The sequence below is a fragment of the Schistocerca gregaria genome, chromosome 6 (assembly GCF_023897955.1).
Source record: "Schistocerca gregaria isolate iqSchGreg1 chromosome 6, iqSchGreg1.2, whole genome shotgun sequence".
Lineage (NCBI taxonomy): Eukaryota > Metazoa > Arthropoda > Insecta > Orthoptera > Acrididae > Schistocerca > Schistocerca gregaria.
In genome coordinates, this window is record NC_064925.1 from 202,850,930 (window position 1) to 202,874,501 (window position 23,572).

Genomic DNA, 23,572 nt, shown 5'->3' on the forward strand with positions numbered 1-23,572 from the left:
TTCTTTCGTTTCCTTTACTGCTTGCTCAATATACAGATTAAATAACAACGGGGAGAGGCTACAACCCTGTCTCACTCCCTTCACAACCACTGCATCCCTTTCATGTCCCTCGACTCTTATAATTGCCATCTGTTTTCTGTACAAATTGTAAATTGTCTTTCAATCCCTGTATTTTACCTCTGCCACTTTCAGAATTTGAAAGAGAGTATTCCAGTCAACATTGTCAAAAGCTTTCTCTAAGTCTACAAATGCAAGAAACATAGGTTTGTCTTTCCTTAATCTATCTTCTAAGAGAAGTCGTAGGGTCAGTATTGTTTCACGTCTTTCAGTGTTTCTACGGAATCCAAACTGATCTTCCTCGAGTTCGGCTTCTACCAGTTTTTCCATTCGTCTGCAAAGAATTCGCGTTAGTATTTTGCAGCCGTGACTTATTAAGCTGATAGTTGGGTAATGTTCACATCTGTCAACACTTGCTTACTTTGGGATTGGAATCATTATATTCTTCTTGAAGTCTGAGGTTTGAGGGTATTTCGCCTGCCTCATACATCTTTCTCACCAGATGGTAGAGTTTTGTCAAGACTGGTTCTCCCAAGGCTGTCATTATCTCTAATGGAATGTTATCTATTCCCGGGGGCTTGTGAGGGCAAAGCGAGAAAACAAAAACACGCGGTTATTCCTCTATCTCCCAACTACATCTGTCTTAATTTCCATTGTTGGTGTATCGAACAATCCACAGTAACATCGAAGTGTCATCATTAGACAGCAACAATAAATAGGCATTTGAAGGTATAAAACGGGTATTTACATGCGGAAGATGGCCACATCGACTAACCCGGTGCTCTTTTGTCTGTACCTTGTGCTACCTTTTCTCTTGCGACACCGTTACCGTAGCTGTTCGGGCGCCGTTGTGCTTTAGAGGGACAAACGCTGGCAGGTATTGGTTCGGGAGCGGCGGCGAGGTAATGGGATGCGCGGCAGGACGCGCTGTTTACGTATTTAGCCGCGTCACCCGGCGCTGGCGCTGCCGCCGTCGCCCAGGGAGCAGTGTTTGCGGCGCTCGTTGACATTCGGGCCGCGCCGGCGAGGGCGGCCGGCGGCCTGTTTACCCTCCGGCCGCGACAGCCGGGACGGGCCGGCGCGCCCACAGTCGCCTCACGCGCCCGACATAATTCCTACACAGCGCCCCCTGCCCTGTCCTGCCGGCCCTAATGGAGCCCTACCTGCCCTGAAATATTTATCAGCCGCCTCACAGGGCTGCCGACAGCCGCGTCTTGGCGGCCTCTGCGCTTCGGACACTCTCGCCCTTCCGATACACGTACGAGAGGCTATTCACATACACTGCTGGCCCTCGTAATTGCGACAGTATGAACGAGGAGAGAAACAAATGCTGAATTGGCATGCAGTACACTACATACTTCAATATACACTCTAAGGCTAAAAAAAAAAAAAAAAAGAAAACGATGCACTACGAAGAAATTATCCGAACGGGACGGAAATCGGTAGATGTGATGTACTTTTACTGAAAAACAAATGTTTACAATTTCAGAAAAATTAGATTATTCGAGAGAAAGAATACACACATTCTTAAAATCAGTTACACATTGGTCCAACTCTGGCCCTTATGCAAGCTGTTATTCGCCTTGGCACTGACTGATAGACTTGTTTGGGATATTGTGCCAATTCTGTCCAAATGGCGCGTTCGATCGTCAAAATGGTTCGAGCGCCGTGCCCATAAAGCTCCAAACGTTCTCTGTTGGGGAGAAATTGGAAGACATTGCTGGTCAAGGTAGTGTTTGGGAAACACAAAGACAAGCAGGGGAAACTGCCGTGTGCAGGTGGGCATTATGTAAGCCCAGCATGGCTTGCTATGAAGGCTAAACAAAACGAAAAGTAAAATATCGTCTACGTGCCATTGTGCTGCCTAACTTTGTGCTTGCCAAACCCGCCTTGGCCAACACGTCACCAGATCTCCCTCCATGTGGGAGCGTTTGTAGCAGTATAGGTAGGGCCTTCCAACCAGCTCGGAATTTTCAAGATCTAGCTCGACGATTGGACAGAATGTACGCTGAATGTATGTACACTGATTGTATGTGTCTGGACACGTCTTTGTGGACATTAATAAAGGATGTGCCCACCCTCCACTTTTATGATGGCGTGAACTTAATTGGGGACATCTGCAGTAAAATACCTGAATGTCCATGGAGGAATGGCAGCCCATTGTCGGTCAGAGAAGGGTATGGTGGTGAACCATGGAATGTGGATCTAAGTCGAAGTTCTAACTCATTGTCTAGTGAGAGCCGTTCAGGTCGTGACTCTGGACAGGTCAGCCCATTTCACGAATGTTACTATCCACCAAACATTGCTTCACGGATGCGTTGTCATACTGATGCAAAGAATCATCTTCTCTGAAAGATTCGCCAACAGGACGCAATTCAAAATGCTGTTAAAAGTGTTCACAAGTAGTGGGATGACGGTGGCATGGGTGCAATTTTGATATCAAATAGACTAGCAAATTAATTAAATCGATCAATTAATTACCCTCACACCCAGCCCCAACCCCCACCACAGGATGAATCATGTGTTTTCCTCTGCCAGCACACGGGTCCCCGACCATCCCCTTCACAGCTTCTCCCCCTCCGCCACCTACCCTACTGGCGGGCACTCCAAATTTTGGCCGGAATTTCTTTGTCTCAAAGCTGTGCTGACATTCCAGCCCTCCCGGGAATTGGTGGGAAATTCAAAATAGCAAGCTTCTTTCTGGGACTCGATCCCTGATCCTTCTCGATGGAAAGCCCAAGTGTACCCCCCTCCACATACAATTACACCACTATAGGCACTTGAAACTGGCAGTAGCCAATAGGAATAGCTTGAAGGATCAGGACAATGAGCTGTCACTGTCGGTTGAAGACACTCAGCCAACCCCTGACTCGCTGAAGTGCACCAGGGATCCTAATCGCGGTGATGCAGGACAGTACTGGACTCCACCATATGTGCCATCGCAGAATATTCTAGTGATACTGCATAGACAAAGTGAGGAAGTAGCGGATGAGAAGATACCACTACTTTTCACTTCAGTGTACAATTTAACCACTAGTGGTTCGAAGCGTTTACGTATTGTTATAGAAGATCCACAGGAACAGACTGGCGTGTTGTGATAGAGATTGAGAATGCAGCTAAAAGTGTTAAAGTGCAGAATACAGAAGTGGAATAGCATGGACTGTATCGTGCAAAAGCCTACATTAAGCAGCAGTTGACAGCCGAGAATCATCCGAGCCATCCAGACATTTACTGTGCGGCCCTAACTCTATCCATTACAACAGTGTACTATGACTCTGCACTACATGTGAAATAAGGTGATACACCCCTTTACCTACAGTATTCCAGCGTCACGACCTTCTACGGTCTACAGACGGTGCTATCCATTGTGTTGGACATACTGAACAAATGGCTGCCTTGTGTTAAAGCTTTGTACAGGGACATTGCAGAGTATCTCTGTATGAAAAGTGGGCATTTAGACGACTTCAAATAACGGGTCAACATCATGCCAACTGAAACTAACGTACTACCAATAAGTTTAAGAGAAATACACTCCTGGAAATGGAAAAAAGAATACATTGACACCGGTGTGTCAGACCCACCATACTTGCTCCGGACACTGCGAGAGGGCTGTACAAGCAATGATCACACGCGCGGCACAGCGGACACACCAGGAACCGCGGTGTTGGCCGTCGAATGGCGCTAGCTGCGCAGCATTTGTGCACCGCCGCCATCAGTGTCAGCCAGATTGCCGTGGCATACGGAGGTCCATCGCAGTCTTTAACACTGGTAGCATGCCGCGACAGCGTGGACGTGAACCGTATGTGCAGTTGACGGACTTTGAGCGAGGGCGTATAGTGGGCATGCGGGAGGCCGGGTGGACGTACCGCCGAATTGCTCGACACGTGGGGCGTGTGCCCGTCGACCTGGGACCGGACCGCAGCGACGCACGGATGCACGCCAAGACCGTAGGATCCTACGCAGTGCCGTAGGGGACCGCACCGCCACTTCCCAGCAAATTAGGGACACTGTTGCTCCTGGGGTATCGGCGAGGACCATTCGCAACCGTCTCCATGAAGCTGGGCTACGGTCCCGCACACCGTTAGGCCGTCTTCCGCTTACGCCCCAACATCGTGCAGCCCGCCTCCAGTGGTGTCGCGACAGGCGTGAATGGAGGGACGAATGGAGACGCCTTCAGCGATGAGAGTCGCTTCTGCCTTGGTGCCAATGATGGTCGTATGCGTGTTTGGCGCCGTGCAGGTGAGCGCCACAAGCAGGACTGCATACTACCGAGGCACACAGGGCCAACACCCGGCATCATGGTGTGGGGAGCGATCTCCTACACTGGACGTACACCTCTGGTGATCGTCGAGGGGACACTGAATAGTGCACGGTACATCCAAACCGTCATCGAACCCATCGTTCTACCATTCCTAGACCGGCAAGGGAACTTGCTGTTCCAACAGGACAATGCACGTCCGCATGTATCCCGTGCCACCCAACGTGCTCTAGAAGATGTAAGTCAACTACCCTGGCCAGCAAGATCTCCGGATCTGTCCCCCATTGAGCATGTTTGGGACTGGTCTGCACGCGGTCTGCACGTCCAGCACGAACGCTGGTCCAGCTGAGGCGCCAGGTGGAAATGGCATGGCAAGCCGTTCCACAGGACTACATCCAGCATCTCTACGATCGTCTCCATGGAAGAATAGCAGCCTGCATTGCTGCGAAAGGTGGATATACACTGTACTAGTGCCGACATTGTGCATGCTCTGTTGCCTGTGTCTATGTGCCTGTGGTTCTGTCAGTGTGATCATGTGATGTATCTGACCCCAGGAATGTGTCAATAAAGTTTCCCCTTCCTGGGACAATGAATTCACGGTGTTCTTATTTCAATTTTCAGGAGTGTACATGCTGAATTCTGTGCTTACTAGAATGCTTTATTTTCAGATAAAGAAAGAACCTGTTGTTGTAGTACATCCCATGTGTGATTGCTGAATAAAAATGTATATAGCTATATATGTGTTTTTATTGCTTACCTGACATTATATTGCAAGTACTGAAGCTCTTACTACCAATATTTTTATTCCATCATGCAACAGCAGAAAATTATGTTATTTAACTAAATTCTCTGTAAAAGCCCATTGCACGCCAATACCTGACATAGTCGGTATCATGCCAGGGCACAGCGTTCATTATTTTCTATAAAAACCCATTGCACGCCAGTGCCTACTGTAGTATGTATGATGGCAGGGTTGTTGTAAGGACTGGATCTGTGACGGCGTGCAAGAAGACCGGAGGAGGAATGACGAACTCCTTCCTGACAACATATTTGCAATAATTGTAGGTCCAACCAATTGTGGCAAGACAAATGTTCTCATGTCACTGCTAACGCATCTTAACGGAGCCTGCTTTGAGCATGTATGTGTGTTCTCAAAAAAAGTGTTTGAGCCCAAATACCAACTATTACAACAGATACTGCAGGGTGTAGCTGGTGTGCCATACATGACATACAGTGAGAACAGTTACATCCCTTCACTGGAAAAATGAAGCCAAACACAGTATTCATATTTGACGATGTTTCTGTGGAAAGCCAAGATGAAATTCGAAGATATTTCTGTTTTGATTGCCATATGACTGTTGATTTATTTTATCTGAGTCAGACACATTCCAACATCCCAAAACAGCTGGTGATGAATAATGCAAACCTATTTATACCATTCAGACAGGGTAATCTGAATTTAAAACACGATTACCAAGCTCATGTGGAACCGATATGTCATTCAGTGATTTTGTAAATATATGTGCAGATTGCTGGAATCACTCTTGTTATTGATAAAACAATAAAACTGAATGATGGTAGATGTAGATGGATCTTCCAGGAGATCCTATGTATATATAGCCATGGAAAGAGGTGAGTGCCTCAGTATACACACCACCATGGATAAATTCACATGCATGCCAGGAGCACAATCTGATACGATGGATGTGCATAGACAAAATATTCGCTTGTATATGGACGCGGAAATTCAAACTCTCGAACGTAAAGTCGGAGGCGTATGTAAGGAACTAGAGACGTCACATCCCTCTGAGGCTGAACAGGGCCCTAAATGATCGGTTTAATGCAATGTGATAGAAAGTAAACGACTTAACTGAGGGGGAAATAGCCGTTGTTGAGAAGGAGACATTATATGGATGGGTTAATGAAATAGAAAAGAAAGTGTGTGACTTAATTGAAGGTAAAATGCTGTTACCGAGAAGAGGAGCAGCATAAGAAGAAGAAGAGCGGATATATAAAAACCTCACACTGCTCAAAAGTCCGAAAAGTCTACAATGAGATGTTCACTAAACACGGAAGGCCATTTGAGAGAAGTTATGGTTTCTGAGGTTAGGTCATTTGAGCGGTAGAAGCCATTGTGAGAAACTATTAAACCGGATAATCAATCTATCGATTAACTCTCAGCGAAATTCCACAACAACGACGATGACGCTATTGCCGATTTCATTAACCATCACAGCGACGCTTGGATAGACAAAACATTCTGTGTCAATGGTGAAAAACCAAACACGTTGAGCTCGCTGTCTACAACTTTAACTGAGAACACAAAACAGATCGGCGATAGACAGTTTAAAAGAACATCTAGTCTACTGAACCTTATTTTCCTAAGAAACAGAAAAATTGTAAATTATTCGCCTAAAGATGTGGAAATGTTTCGTGAAATATTGCATTTCACTAATCTGCGTAAGAATGCAAAAAGCCCTTGCAATGTTAAATATAAATTCATTATAAAACCTATATCAGAAGGTGGAAAAACAAAACAGCAGTGGTGATGGTACTGGTATTCAGCATAAAAGAGTGAGCAATCTATATTTATTATCTATGATGACGACCCCAATGAGATAATAGATCAGCTACGACTGCTCGCGCTATCAGCTGCCGCTGGTAATACAGCTCATTCGAATGAAGCTGTTTTAATAATGTCTAAGCTAAGAAAAGAGGTATTATCGAATAAATATGGAAACTGTAGTTCGAGAGCTGCACAAACCAGCATGCAAAACATACCCTCGTAGATATGTATGATTAAAGATTTGGATGACCTGTGGTAGGCGGATCTTGACGACATGAGGGATTATTCACGACTGAATAACGGATTCAAATATATTTTAATAGTTATTGCTACTTATACTAAATTTGCCTGGGCATTACCCGTGAAAGCGAAAACAGGGAAAGATGTCACATATGTGTTTGAGCGATTTCTGCAGAAGGGGACGAATCAAACCCCAGACAACCTTCAAACAGATCACGGCAGCGAGTTTTACAATAGATATTACAACGCTGTAAAGGAGTGGTATGGACTATATCACTACCCGACATTCCCCCACCTGTCCGCCTGCTCAGCAGAGGGCCAACATGTTCGCCTACCATGCTGCGGGCCCAATTTCGATTTCCAGCTGTGCTGAAGATTTTCTTCACTCGTATACTGGATGTTGTGTTGTCCTCATCATCACCAATGTGCAAGTCGCCCAGTGTGGCATCATCTGAAATAAGACTTGCACCTGGCTGCTGGACTTCTTCGGTTGTGGCCTCCTGGCCTACAATGCCACATGATCATTTCTTTACGTTTTCATTCAACCACCTGAAAGCGAATATCGTGGAATTTCTGAACAGAAAAGTGAAAGCCCAAATGTGGAAGTGATTTAGTTTTCGTGGTTCACACACATGGGCTGATATCCTCCCACAAATAATTGCACAGCGTAATAGAACCAAACATCGCTCAATAAAAATGAGACCAATCGACATTCATGATAACTGACTTCTAGATTCCGTATACAATCGTATTATAATGCTAGATCCACGCAAACAGTAATTTGATGTACGTGATTTAGTATGTTTTTCAGAACACAATTTCTCTGCCTCGTGATGACTGGGTGTTGTGTGATGTCCTTAGGTTAGTTAGGTTTAAGTAGTTCTAAGTTCTAGGGGACTGACGACCATAGATGTTAAGTCCCATAGTGCTCAGAGCCAGCCATCAAAACACAAGACAGGATTTGAGAAGTCATACATGCCAAAATGGTCAACTGAGATACTCACAGGTTCCAAAGAGCAGAGAACGAATCCTAGAACCTACCTCTTAAAGGACAATAGTGGACTGAAATTGCATGATGCTTGTACACAGAAGAGTTACAAAAAATATTCAAATGTGTGTGAAATCTTATGGGACTTAACTGCTAAGGTCATCAGTCCCTAAGCTTACACTCTACTTAAACTAAATTATCCTAAGAACAAACACACACACCCATGCGCGAGGGAGGACTCGAACCTCCGCTGGGACCATCCGGAAGAGTTACAGAAGAGCTCAGAACCAGATGTGTACCTCTTAGAGGGGATCATAGGGCATCGACGCAATAGAGCGTTAGTTAAACGGCTTGGTTTTCCCACATCATGAAACAGCTTGGCCGCCGACTTTACGATCTACAGACCACGACCACCCCAGTAGCATAACAAATGCGACAGGAGATGCATTAGAGGAGGAGGCGATATTCTTGACAAACTATCAGATGAATTACATATTCCCGGATATAACTATTGTGGACCTGGAACAAAACTTCAAAAACGACAGACACGCGGTGATAAGGGGATAAATTTACTAGACGAAGCGTGTATGAACCACGACAACGCTTACGCAGCAAATAAAGATCGTCACACCGCCGATCGAAATTTAGGTGATAAAGCTAAGGCAATACAAGCGAGGAAGTATATTAGTATAAGTCAACACATTGCAGCATTTGCAGTTGAAAAAACTATGCATGGTAAAGTTAAGGGGACATTGTACATGAAATTCATTGATATTTGACATTTTCTGTTTTCTACTCCATAATGTACTTCGGACTTTTCTGAAAATTTTGGTTTATAATACACTAAAATCAGACAATTGTGAGAACTTCAAACAATATTTTGAATGTTGATGTGTGACTGCCAAACTTCGCAGCTGTCCCATAAAACGTATGTCTCGTATCATCCCCATATTTGAATGGCATAGAAAATTCAGGATGGTTCATAGACGAACCTGTGGACAGAACAGCAGAAGAGTACTGCCGATTTACTGCATGCATACCTCTGAAAATTCTTGTGGGGTACTTCGCAGACATGCAATGAATTATTATGAATGCTGAACAGGAACTTATTCTGATTCAGAGTGCAACGAATATCAAACTCACACATTCAAGGAGCTCAAGAGGAGAATCAGACCATCATCAGTAAAATTATTTGGAAAATGCCACACATAATTGTAGCAGACGAGGAGCGTTTGAAGCTTTTAAAATTCTGACTACCGGTACACATCTGCCTTTAACTGTCCGTTGATTAGAGGTTTTTGGGGATTCAGTGCTACCGACAGTAAGCTATTAAAACCTCCGTGGAGATGGAAACGCCGAGATTCGTCATACTTGAATTTCAGACCAATATAAGGGGGAGTTTAGCAAGTGATTCCACCGTATTTGACCACTGTTATTTAACTAATGCCAGAGTCTACTGAAATTTAGAATTCTTCTGTAGGACAATTTACTGCTACAGTGGGACCACAATGTATACAGTCTAGCATTTGACGTATACACAAGACTGTGTGCTTCTTGCTATGAAGGTGTTGAGGAGGAATGTTGCTTACTCGCTCCATGGAAAGTCAAGGAGCTGTCACCAATCACCGTAATAGACTGTTCTAAGAAGAATAAGATAATTAAATCAGCACCAGTAAATGTACGATTCGAATCTGATCCTCGTTGAATTTCCCAGAACACACTAAAGTGTATGTTCCAGTTCTGCATGACCGTGTGATTAACTATTGGCCACTTACTGGTGTTGTGCAATGTGCTGTATAAATTACCATGTGCTGTGTCATACCCATAGCTATCACAATGACAACTCAGAGTGTAAACTTGGTTGCTGACATTCAAGGTTCTATGGTGATGAGTGTAGACAATTCATCCTTAAATATGTTGCATTCATAGCATACACAGAGGATGCCGGTATAGCAGTGACGTTATCAGCAAGCATTGCATCACTAAGGGCTTTCAAGGATGTGAATTGTGCCAAAATTTGGAGGAGAGCAAAGTGGCTAACACGTTTCTTCCATGCACTGGGGAAATCCCGGTATACTGTATAAAGATATGATGACGTCATTTCGAATACTCGATCATCCTGATACAATCATCTACGTCAAAGGCGAGGAGAAGATCAGATTGATGCACCAAATTTTCAAGTTTGCATCTATTCACATCATAGAATTCTATGGGTGCTCTGCTTTCCATCAGCTCAATAAGAAGAACATGGTGTTGTGTCTACTTATGAAAATGTAAAATTACTTGTAGGTTGGATTAATGAAAATAAATAAATTTTTACCACACATTCTGTGTTTTTCTTGCTTTCTACCTAGCTCCTACTTAGTTAGTATGTCCACATCCTACATCTGTGGCTTGGTTCAAGCACAGGTGGTATAATTTCAGACGTGTTTGCCATATGTCTTTGGAAGCAGACACGATCAAGCGCCACTTTTTTCCCAGGAACCTATACGTGCAACACGATAGGCGAAAGTCCATTCTATGATCACATATATTTTGTTTTCATCCATATCAAACGTTACCTCCCTCATGCTCGAAACTAATACCTTGTGTATCTTGCGTAGCCTTTATATACATTTTTATGAGTAAGGATTTGTGAAATAACCACAAAGACGTATGGTAACAAATATCACTTTCCTTTTTATTCAGACATAAATATTCATAGTAGTAATACAACTTTACATGCACAAATCTTGTTGTTTTTCTAATACACAAAGTAATACTGCTTTTTAAATTCACAGTTTTTGTTACCGTTTGAATTTTTTTTACGAATAATAGTGCTGGTTGAATTTTTTTTTACTTTACAGTGCATTATTGATGACAGCTACTACAGAGGTATAGTTTCTCTTACAATAATACTATTATTATTACTGGTGAAATTCCACCCACACAGAAGACTTAATTTATACGGTGAACCAGGTAGATAACATTTTCCACCTCAAGCAGCTGAAATAATGTAATAACGCAATGAAGTGGATGCTCCTAAAATGTTCAATCCAGACAGCTGCACTAAAATTAACTGGCTGGAACTTACACTTAAAACTAGTATAACTTGGACAGCTAGCAGTAGGTGAAGCTTAAAAACTATTCTATTCACACATGCACTCACACAAACATGAAAACATATGAAGTGTAAAGGACAGAAAGTTGGTAAAGTATCTTTTTCCTTCATTTACAATTTTTTAACACAGGCATACGTATTTACACAGACATCCACAGTCAAACGCATTTTTCTGGTTATCTTTTGAGTCTGAGACATTTGTTATAAACATGTTGTCTTCTTTGTTTTCAAACTTCTTTTCTTGTAGTCATTAATGATACATCTTCAGCAATATTGGAATTAGCGCAATATCTTCTCCTAGTACGCCTTATAATCCAGTACCTGATCTCAGAATTCTGCCTGACCTTGAAGTAATCTAACTGAAACCTTCCCGTATCACATGGCCTTTTCCAAGTATACCTCTTCTTCTGCAATTCTTGAACAGAGTATTTTCCATTAGTAGCTGAAATTTATTACACGACTCAATTAGACTTTCTCGTCTCTCATTCCTTGTCCCAAGCCAATATTCTCCTGTAACACTGTCTTCTACTCTACAATTGCATTCCGGTCCCCAATGACTATTAGATATTCCTCTCCCCTTACGTGCTGTATTACCCTTTCAGCATCCTCTCATACTTTCTCTGTCTATCTTCAGCTAGCGACGTCGGCATAACTTGTCTAACAGAACTATCGTTGTCGGTGTTGGCTTGCTGTCGATTCTAATAAGAACAACCCTACCACTGAACTGTTCACAGTAACACACTCTCTGACCCACCTTCCTATTCATAACAAGTCCTACTCCCGTTATACCATTTTCTTATGCTGTTGATATTACCCTGTACTCATCTGACCAGAAATTCTTGTCTTCTTTCCATTTCACTTCACTGACTACTAGTATATCTAGAATGAGTCTTTGTATTTCGCTGTTGAGATTTTCTAGCCTCCCTACCGAGTTCAAGCCTCTGACATTCCACGCCCCGATTCGTAGAACTTTATACTTTCGTTGGTTATTCAATCTTTTTCTCATAATCACCTCCCCCGTAGTAGTCCATTCCTGGAGAACCGAGTAGGAGCTATTTCGAAATCTTTTGCCAAGGGAGAGATGGTCATGACGTGGTCTAGGGGAACAGTCTATCTTTCGCAGTGTGGAAGTGCTGTTATTTCCTCCAGCAGAGCGCGTGCGCTAGCTGTTGTTTACTTTCAGTGGCCGTCACTTACTCGTCGCTTAAGTGTACTAGAACCATGGAACCACTGGAACCGTTTTCGAAAATCAACACTACTATTCACCTTCTGCAATGACTATAGCCGGCCAGAGGCCTTGGAAGTGGAACGCTTCCTACGCGACGTAGCTAAGAACCCAGCTTCCGGCTTCTTGGGCATCCACTTGTCCATCTTAAGCCGTACGGCGTACGTATAAGTCGTGCAAAAGAGTACTTCGTGACAGCAAACATGGACGCTTTTGCCACGCCAACTGAAATGTCTGTGCGGTCGCTTCGACCACGTAGGCTTGGGGATGGGCACTATACGAGTTTTCAACTACCATTCGAGCTCCCGGTGTAAGTCGTTATAGCGGCTTTCCGCCCCTATGGCACTGTACATGGCCACATTGTCGAACCCTGGGCTCAAGTCCAAATGCACCCCGTTCTTAACGATGTACGTGAAACCTGGTGGTTGTCAAGGGAAGGCAGGATACGGTTACGATTGTGGACTGGGCCATAATCAGTTAGTATTGATTGCCTTCTACAACTACACACAATTTATTTTAACCAGTAATTCCAGACTCAACAATAAATAAAAAAATACCACACGTTAGTAATGAAGGAATTAACAACAGTGTTAATAATAGTGTTTTCAGTGAGTTACAATTTATCAAATCACCATTAAACACAGATACAACAGATAATGTTTTATAAGCGAGTGATCTGGGCAGAAGGCCTTACACGCCAGGGATGGCAATATATTAAGAACTGTTTAAAACTCGCTGCAACTTACGAATTACAGGTATTGAATTATTAAAAGCAAGTCGCCATAAACACATCAGACGCCAGGAATGACATTAAAGAAGGTTTCAAGGTTTACTGCTAAAATACAAATACCAAATTAAAATTCTGAGGCAAATGACCACAATCACGGTTGAAGGCCTTACACGCCAGGAACGGTAAAGTACAAAAAAAAATTTGAAACATGCTGTAAAACAGCAAATACAATAGCAAAAGTTAATTTTAAAAAAAGCAACTGATCCAGATGGTGCTCAAGGAATTGACCTCTGAGAACATCCGGCAACAAACACTTTCGCGAGCGATGACATACGCAGCCAAGAATTGCATTCGCTTCACAAGATGGTAACTCAGACTAGTGGCAGTCTAAGGAATGACTAATGATAATCTTGCTGAAGCTACCTGACGTTCGATAAACCAAATGCAACGATGGAACAATACGCCAAAGCCGGAACCGGCGGTCTGCACTACGTCCCCAGAACACTGTGTTCAGAGCCTCCAGAACGAGAAAGGAATAACTACCACCAGAGTAGAAGAAACACCAACCGGCCTACAGTCAAGAAAGCTGTCAAAACTACACGCCTTACCGGACACTTGCGGCAAGGCGAGGAAACGTACATTGCCGTTACATACACTAACCCCCAGGCAGGTAACAGGGAAGTTAGCGGCCACCAGGCAAGGAAAATTACTGCTGGTTGAACTTAACAAATTGTAACAAGTTGAACACAGTAAATAGTAATAAGAAGTCGAGAAAAGCTAATCAGATCCGCCTTCCCCAAGCACTCCACTCGCTGCTCTTCGCCCAGGTGACGCTACGAACAGCAACAAGAAAACATGTCACTGGAAAATATCACAATGGTGGAGGTTTCTCTACTTGGATTGAAATGCACTCATCTTAAAGGTTGCTGGATCCAGTTTACGACGAGGTCGTACACCCTCGTGACCACAGCCCTTCCATCCAGCTGTCCATGCGTGCCGCCAGCGGTCCCGGCGTGTTCTGGCACTGGGTGGACCTGAGTCCCAAACCGAACTAGCTCACTCACACGACCCGGAAAAACAACGACGTCGCCCCAAAGATAGGGCAACAGTTACTACATATCGATAGCCACCGCTGCTGCCACTAGCGGTCAGGCAACGCTTGCGAAATCGAGTAACGCAAGTCAGCACGAGAAGAAGACGAACAACCGTAACCATGCCAACTAAGCGATACCGTCTGGCCTGCAACAGAGGGCGGAAACCTACAGACAGCACCAACGCGAGCCGGAGCACGGCTCAGTACGATGGATCGCTATCGATCTCCATTGCCACTCGCCATCTTCCTGCAAATCAGCGGGTGCCACGCGGTCGTCATATACGACGGTCAACCCAAGACCTGTTCCGGTTACGCCAAAGAAGGCCACCTCAGGTGTGAGAGTCCTCAGCGACGAATCACCCAACTGCCAGCCACCAACGTGGCGCCTCCGACGACGGTTTTACGTATCACCTACGCGTCGCCGCGCTCTTCTCCCGCTGGCCGCCATTCGTCGGACCATGTGGCGGTGACTCTCCGAGCTGCTAACGATACCGCCGCTGTCGACGCTTCACGCTCACAACCTGACGCTACTCCTGCGCCTACATCAACACCGACGACTTCCGAACCCCTACCGGCCGATGACATTGACGTCCGTTCACTTGTCGTTCCCGCGACGGCTTTCCTCCCAGACCGCCGCGACTCCCTCCCGTCTTCCGACACAGAGGGACTGGCACGTAAACAACGTTCACCCGAAAAGCGCAAGAGGAGGCGCCGTACGGTCTCGGAACGAGACAGCTACCTCCCCCTGAGGCTCCAGAGGCCGTCCGGCCAGACGAGGCCTCGGAGAACCTGCACGACAACAAGAATGACGACAACAAGAATGCCGACAACGAAACGCCGACTCAGGCTGTGCCGGTGCCGACTCTGGCGGCTCGCCCAGTTGCGCCTGAACCCATGGCCTATGTATGGCGTCTACTCTTATCTCTTTTTCATTTCATCTGTAGGCAAATGCCGGTGTGGTTTCTTCAAAAGAGCACGGCCGACTGCCTTACCCATCCTTCCGTAATCCGATGGGAGTGATGACATCACTGTTTGGTCCCTTCCCCCGAATCAACCAACCAACATTTCAGCCGTCTTCTACCCTTTTCCTCCCACTCCTTCTATCTCCATGCATCTCTCGTTATCTACTACTGTCTCTCAGAGCCATCAATGTCTCCTCTCTCTTTGGCTATTGTCTTCAGCCATCTCTCTCTCTGTTTCACTTACACTTTCTCTCTCTGTACCATCATCATAGTCCCCTCCCTCTTTCTCTCCCACCGGAACTGTACCATCATCATTGTCCCCTCCCTCTTTCTCTCCCACCGGTACTATCTCTTCCACCGTCTCTCTGCTATTCTCTTTCAGCACAAAAAAGGGCGAATATGTTCGCATGCAGAAATTTTTGGTGAGGAAGGCGGAATGAGGCGGCTGGTTCCCCAATTACTTGTCAGATATTTTTCAAGAGGAATATATTCTTTCTTTTGTGGATTTTTTCGCTACTTCCTCTCTTTTATTTGCTACAGCAACGTATGCAGTTTGTATAAAACTAATTCCATATGCCAGTAAAGTTTTAACAATCTATTTATATACTTCGACACAATTATATACGTTGGCACAAGTAAACAACAAATAAGTGCTCATAATATAAGGCTGATACGAAATCGTTTACTTTGTGTTTTTCTCAATACTTTACTCATGGATCGCAATTAATCGAAAACGCCTGATTTATTATTTTGATCGCAAACGAGTGAAAAAGCTATAAGAAATATTTTACTGAATTTGCAGAACGTACAGTTTTACATAATTTTTAACATTCATTTTAAGTTATTTTGGCATGTTAAGACCAATTCAGCCCATTTTTTGTTTCCGCAGTACCACCATGGACATATTTGTTTAGGCGTGAAGCGCCCATTATAGAGAGGCAGTTTTATTGGTAATAAGGGCTGACGAAAAACATAGCTTCGTGACCGCAGAATCCTTGCGATGACCTTAGAACCCTTCCTGTGTGTCCTCAACGTCTGTTAAAACTACATTTACGCCTCAGATCGGGTATGACATGCATATTTTACAGAATAAGTACGACAAAATTCAAGCTCTGGGTCTCGCTAGCGTATAATGATACTGCAAAGTTTCGAAATATCACGAGAACATCATCTTACGAACATAGCGTAAAATTTTCGATTATCTGTCATGAACAGAAGTTATAGTCGTGGCCATCAACACCACTGGTACTTTTCGTGGCCAAAAATCGTGGTTTTTCGATGCTTTCTCAGAATCACCTATTAACAAATGGTGATTATGTAAGCCACTTGCGTTCCACCCTACACAACTAATGCAAAAGAGCCAAGCGATTTGTTCAATTTGTCTGGTCTGGAGAAAGTGTGGCCCTGTACTGCAGGATAGCTACAGTATGCCAATTCTGCCGTAGGTATACACATAGCTGCTAACCCGAGGACTGCCCAAAACAGTTGACTTCTTGTCTCTTTGGTCAATAGAACCTGAGATATGACCCCTTGAAAAATTAGTTTCTTGTACGCAGAGTTTTGGAACATACTGGTGTCGTGCACTGTCGGGCATGGACCGATTGCATTTGCGAAGATATGCGTAGTGTTTGATAACAAACTGTATTCATTTTATATTTCATCCCAGTGACAATTTTTTTGTGTCTCCAATATTCACCGAATTTCATTATGTTGAATTCATGTCGACCCTCCTTTGAAATAACAGTCAAGTCGAGTTTCTATGTTTGGAGATGAGGCCCAGTAACAAATCTTGCCCCGTCCTGGCTCTCAGCGACCCTGTATATTGCCTCTGTCATTAGTTGCAGCAAACATCCGAAAACGCTAGTTTTGAAATGACCATGATAGCTGTCGTATATCGAGCTAAGAACTCATCAAACGTGAGTAAAAGACATGGAAATAAAATAAGGTTTAGCTGTAACCAGTGATTCAAGGATTAACCAAATTCTAACTGCTATATATTTGTGTCATTCAAAACTTGAAGATACACTTTTTTGCCCTGAAGAGTCGGCTTCTACGAATATAAAAGTAGATAAGTAGTGTGCTATAAGTATTGAAAACGCGTGACATTTGTAAGCTAGCAGTTCACTACATTTATGACATATTCTTAAAATATATTGGCGTTATGCATCAAGATAACCTGATTAAAAAGAATGGTTGCTGAGTACTAACGCTGTGTGTTTACAATATAAAAACCCTTTTACTGAGCAACAGTGTTCTTTGTATGGCGTGTACTTCCAAGTTACAAAAGAATCAGCAGCTTTTGCTATAGCTGCTTCGATGATCGCAGGTGTTGTCCAATGTAATTTGCACAAAAAATTAGCAAAATTTGACTTTTAGGGTTCAAGAACTATACCTAGCAGTTAATAAATGGATTAACAATATAGAGAGCATTTGGTAACTACTTAAGTAAAAAATTTTAACTACTTCCACACAGTAAAGAATTCAGACCTCAGGAGATTAAATTAAATTTTCTTTTATTGTTTTCTGAATTTGCACAGCTGTATGTTTACGTCAAAACTGATACAAAAATCTGCATAAAATGATTGGGATTTAATGTCCACTCAGATTGCACATTGTCAGAATCGACAAATTGACCACAGCCTTAATGTTAACATCCAAGTATTTATCTTATGTGGTTTAAAAAAATTTTCGGTAAACGTTAGCCACGATGACTGAACTGCAGTTTGGAACCTGTTAAGCTGGTCAAACATATTTCAATGATATCGATATGTGGTTAACTATGTGTATGAATCTCTGACTGTGTTTTACATCTTTCACCCTACATGGTGTTCCCAGTCGTACCCAGTTCGTTTACTTGTGTGTGTAAGCTAACGTGTAGCGAGGTGAACCAGTATCAACCGTTATCATAAACTATGTAATGTGAAGCAAGTTTATCATGTTTTCAGTATCCACGGAACCTCAACAGAACCTGACCTTCCCAAACTCGAGTCCAGAGCAGTATCCTGAACATGTACATACATAGTAGCACACATTGATTAAGCTACATTGACAACTACTCTGAGACACTTATTGCATTTTCACTAGCTGCACACATCATCTACACTTAACATCATTTACAAAACGTCACTTTTTCATCTCACTTCACGAGGAAATAGCAAATGTGATATATCTGAAACAGATGAAACAGAAAGCAACTACAGAAATATTATTATGAAAAGCACACGGTAAAGACAGTAGGCCTGCTGCCTGTGTAATCTTAGCAAAAATTGTAATGAATTGGGATTAGAGCGTCCCAACATATTTACTTAATGTTTGAGAACATTCTTCAAGTAGAATTTTTGTTAAAACCTAAGCACAAGCTCAGAAGCAATTGCAGAGGAGAGATATCTGATAGTAAAATGTAGAGAAGCGCATTCATTACATCGGGCTATGCTAGAAATAGGTGTGTCTCGACAATCAGACTTCAAAAAGGATAGAAGTAAAACAAAAATTGTCATTGTTTCATTCTACATGTGTTCTCTTTTGCTTATTTTCTCACGGAAAGAAAACAGGGTGTTGCAGAGAGACTACCTCTGCTATTTCTGCCCCTAGAGTGAGTTTCCTTCAGTGTGGACTAATACTGTAGTTTAGGTTTTCATTACAAAGTGTAAGCCGGCCGCGGTAGCTGAGCAGTTCTAGACGCTCAGTCCGGAACCGCGCGACTGCTCCGGTTGCAGGTTCGAATCCTGCCTCGGGAATGGATGTGTGTGTTGTCCTTTGGTTAGTTAGGTTTAAGTAGCTCTAAGTTCTAGGGGACTGATGACCACAGATGTTAAGTCCCATAGTGTTCAGAGTCATTTGACCCATTTTGAAGAAAGTGTAAGAGAACTTCAGAACTCAGCGGCAATGGGCTATCGAAAAAAATCCAGTGCCAAAAAGTGAAAATTTTGAGCCGGACCGGAACTCGCACTCGTATTCTCCAGTTTACGGGAGCAGTCACCTTAACTGCTTCAGCCATCCGAGCACACTTCAAGTCTAGCCCAAATGCTCAATCTACATACCTAGGCCATTATCCTGATTGCCTGAAGCTTCACCTGACTCCACAAGTACATGGATGTGGTGTGCATCCGCGCTGAAGGTGTCATTATTCACAGTCAGACACACACATGTATCCGTACGTATACTGTATACAGGAACCTGGAGGTGAATAATGATAGCTGCAGTGCGGATGCGCAATACCTTCACACTCTTCCGGAAATCACGTGAAACCGAGCGAGGTGGCGCAGTGGTAGCAAACGGCCATCCTGATTTAGGTTTTACGTGATTTCCGTAAATCGCTCCAGGCAAATGCTTGGATGGTTCCTTTGAAAGGGCACGGCCGACTTCCTTCCCTAATCCGAGGAGACCGATGACCTCGCTGTTTGGTCTCTTATCCCAAACAATCCAATCCAATCACGTGAAGCTGCGAGCAGTGATGATAAGGGGCAACGGACGCGTAGTGTGGAGCTAGTTGAGAATAAGGGCTGAACATGAAGATCGCTGAGATAGATGAATATACAGGATGTGAATTTTAAGTTGACAAACCGGAATAACTCGAAAAATAAGCTTCACACGAAAGAATGTGTAGAATCCAAAGTTGATTACTTTGGAAGGGAACATGTGCTGGTGCTAAAATTAGCCCGCCACCCCACACCCCTGAGGGCGGGGCGGGAGGCAACTTTAAAATTTCCAATGGGAACCCGTATTTTTCATTGCAGAATCAGATTCTACATAAAAAACTACGTAAATTCAGTCTTAAAGATTTGTTTTGATTCTTGGTAGTTGGCGCTGTAATTCAAGAAAATACAGGTTTTCATTTTTGCGTGGGAAATGGTTATGGATAGATAAAAAAAATACTTATTTACTTCGTAAATTTTGATTCGCTGAAACTAAAACTCTCCCTCTCTCCCAATAGGGTGCGATCTGAGAGAGAGGAATTAGAGTTTTACAAATGTTGACCCAAATATTTATTTATTCTACAAATTCTGATAAGTTTGGGTCAACATTGGTAAAACTCTAATTCCTCTCTTTCAGACTCCACCGTACAGAGAGCGTTTCAGTTTTAGCGAATCAAAATTTACGAAGTAACTAAGTATTTTTTATCTATCCATAACAATTTTCCACATAAAAAAAGAACATGCATTTTCTTCAATTACAGCGCCAAGTACCACGAATAAAAAAAATGTTTATAACCAAATGTACGTAGTTTTTTATATAGAATCTGATTCTGCAATAAAAAATGGGGATTCCCATTTGAAATTTTAAAGTTGCCTATCGCCCCCCCCCCCCCCCCCCCCTCCGGCCGGCTGTGGCGGTGGACTAATTTTAGCACCAGCAGATGTCCCCCTAGGAAATAATAAACTTTGGATTCTGCACATTTTCTCGTGTGAAGCTTATTTTTCCAGTTATTCTGGTTTGTGTACTTAAAGTTTATACCATGTATACTGCTGCAAAATCAATAACTGTACCTGTTCTTTCGGACATGACCGAAAGAACGAACACCACACATATTATTGTAAAGTGGCTCACGCGTCTTATTGCTCTTTTTATCCAACCTACATGGGGAAAACTGAAACAAAGTTTCTCAGGTACTGAAACTTCAAAAGGAAATGATCCAATACATGGATACTGTGCAGTACAAAGTCCCCATTTGTTTCAGAAACAAACACATGGTGAAATTGCAGCAAATGATTTCGCAGCTGCAAAAGCAGCCTGAATTTTTATGTGCACTTGGAAATTCAAAAAATTAAACTGCCAGGAATAAATGGATCTAATAAATGTATCTTCACCAAGTGCTGCATCAAATACTTTTTCGTGGTCAAATTTCTGTCGCAGTACATGAAAACATGACTTCCAGTATGTGATGTGGCTTTTGCTTGGTTTCCTGTGCATTGTGTGATACAATAAAGTTCTGTTTGCTAATTGGCTGTGCCGGACAGTAAATTCCTTGCTTGCTGATTGGCTCTCAGCCAATGAGGGAAATAGGACTGTTCTGTACGAAGCCTGCGCTGCTACCTGTTTGTTGTCCCCGCGCTGAGCTGCCCGCTGCCAGTGGGCTTCCCCGTGCCTCGCCCCCCATGCCGGACAGCTCACAGCTGCCCTGGCCACCCGTCGCCACCAGTGGCGCTCTTAGCGCAACATCTCGCTGCAGTGTCAAAGGCACATTTGCGACCTGAGCTTTTCTTAGCAGAAAACGTAATTATAAGTAACGAAATAAATAATTTTAGCCATTGATATAGTTCACGGCTGTATAAATAATGTACGCAGCCGCTGGAAACATCTGAAGATTTTTGATCGTCATATTATTGGCTAATGAGGAAGAGTCACCTTTTGTTTTCTAGGTCTTGTCCAGATCGGATGTACTTAGGCGCACCGCCATTAATACTATATTATTTCATTATCTTATTTACGAGTTGCAACCAAACGGCACTCGTAATCACATAATGTAAGTGTACTTTTAATTGTGTTTTCATTACTAACCTATGTATGTTTTATTTTGTGTCTTTAGTCATTGTAAGATATGTGGGTTCCATACTTTTGAGAAAAAAGTCGTCCAGCTCGAACCACCGTCGTCTTCGGGTGCTGTCTTTTCACGAAGTCCGACATTAGAAAAATCACACAGAGAATAAACGTTGTACATGAGCGGACCTTTAACGAAAATGCCATGCACAAGCGCCGAAAGTTTGTATAAATTTACTTAAATTGAATTACTTTAATTCACTGTATAGTCTCAATTCAGTTAAGAAGAACCCAAAAAAAATTAAATTGACCACTTCGTGTCTGGACGTATTGTTATATGTACTGTATTGTCTTCCTTTTGTTACATGTTTATTGCAAATGACAAACGGGATACGAGACCGCAGTACATAGAAGTAAGACTAATTACTGAAATGTATGTCGACACCTGAAATGACGCTGCAATCGCGGATACAATGTAAGGCACCGCATCCTTACATCCGCAATCTTACCCAAGCGCTTTGTGTTATCGTAGCTTGCTTGGTAGATCTATCACAATTTTCCGTTTCCGTAGCAGTGATTTTAAGCTACATCGCTGTTTCCAAAATTATTTTCATTACTCATACAGAGCAACAGTAGAGTTTTATCAGTTCACAATATGGCCGACTTCCGTTCTGTGCAACCACTATTATTCAAATTTCCATCATTACTTTCGACAATTAATTTTCTTGTTCAAGCAATGTCGCACAGCGAGATTAATTTTTACATTTATGCATTACGAGTTTAAATTTTTATTGTGTCATACATTACGTGTGGCATCGTATGATCAGAAAACAATTAGCAAAGATGGATAACCAGATACTGCAAACACAGACGCAATCCGACTCTCACATGTCAATAATAATGAAAATGACGTTACTATTGACTCAAATACTAACGAACGTCATAATATTGACTATACTGGTGAAAAAAAATTAGGAAATTGACCGTACACCATACGTGTAGTTCCGAGCCAGTTTTGGTGTCTGACGTCATGACTAACGGCGTGACGGGGGCGGAACAGATGCACATTACTAATATTGCCAGTATGTTCGATGCTATTATGAAAGAGATGAACGAACAAAAACACTTGATGACTGCCAACCAAAATCAGATGACACAATACAAACAGGACGTATCGACCAACAGATGACGTCTATACGCTCCGCTTTGAAGACAGCTCATGACGAGATAAAAACACGACATGATGAAATTAAGTCAGATTAAGCTGCACTTAAAACGTCAAACGATACTTTGTGTAGCCGCATTGAGGAGATAAGTAACAGACTGACTGGACATGTGTCCGACCTCAACGCGAAATTTTCTGCGTTTTTGTTACAGCAAGAAAACACAAAGATGTGACAGATATGCAAGCACAAGTGAACAATATCAGTAAAAGATGCGAGTCTGTGGTTACTCAAATCTTATCCGACAGTGCACGATGATATAAAAACACGTATTGCCGATGTCGAAAACAAGGTTGACACAACTGACAAACAGTTTTCTGATGAAGTAAGACTACGCACTGACAACCATTTCTCATGCATCAATAGAGAATTTCGCAGTTGGATACCGCAAGAAGACAAATATTTTGACGAGTGCTTACAAGAAAAATAGCCTGCTGTTGTCCAGGGCACTGTCGCGGAATTTATAAATAACAACAAACACGTAATCAGTGAAGCAGCACAATCTGCCGCTGCGCAATCGAAACAGATTGACAATTACGTATAACCAGAATACAATGATGGTAGTAGCATCCAAAACATGTATGGCGCATACACACCGCACACTATGTACTCACAACAACAGTACGCACCTCTGCATGACACACTGCACTGCA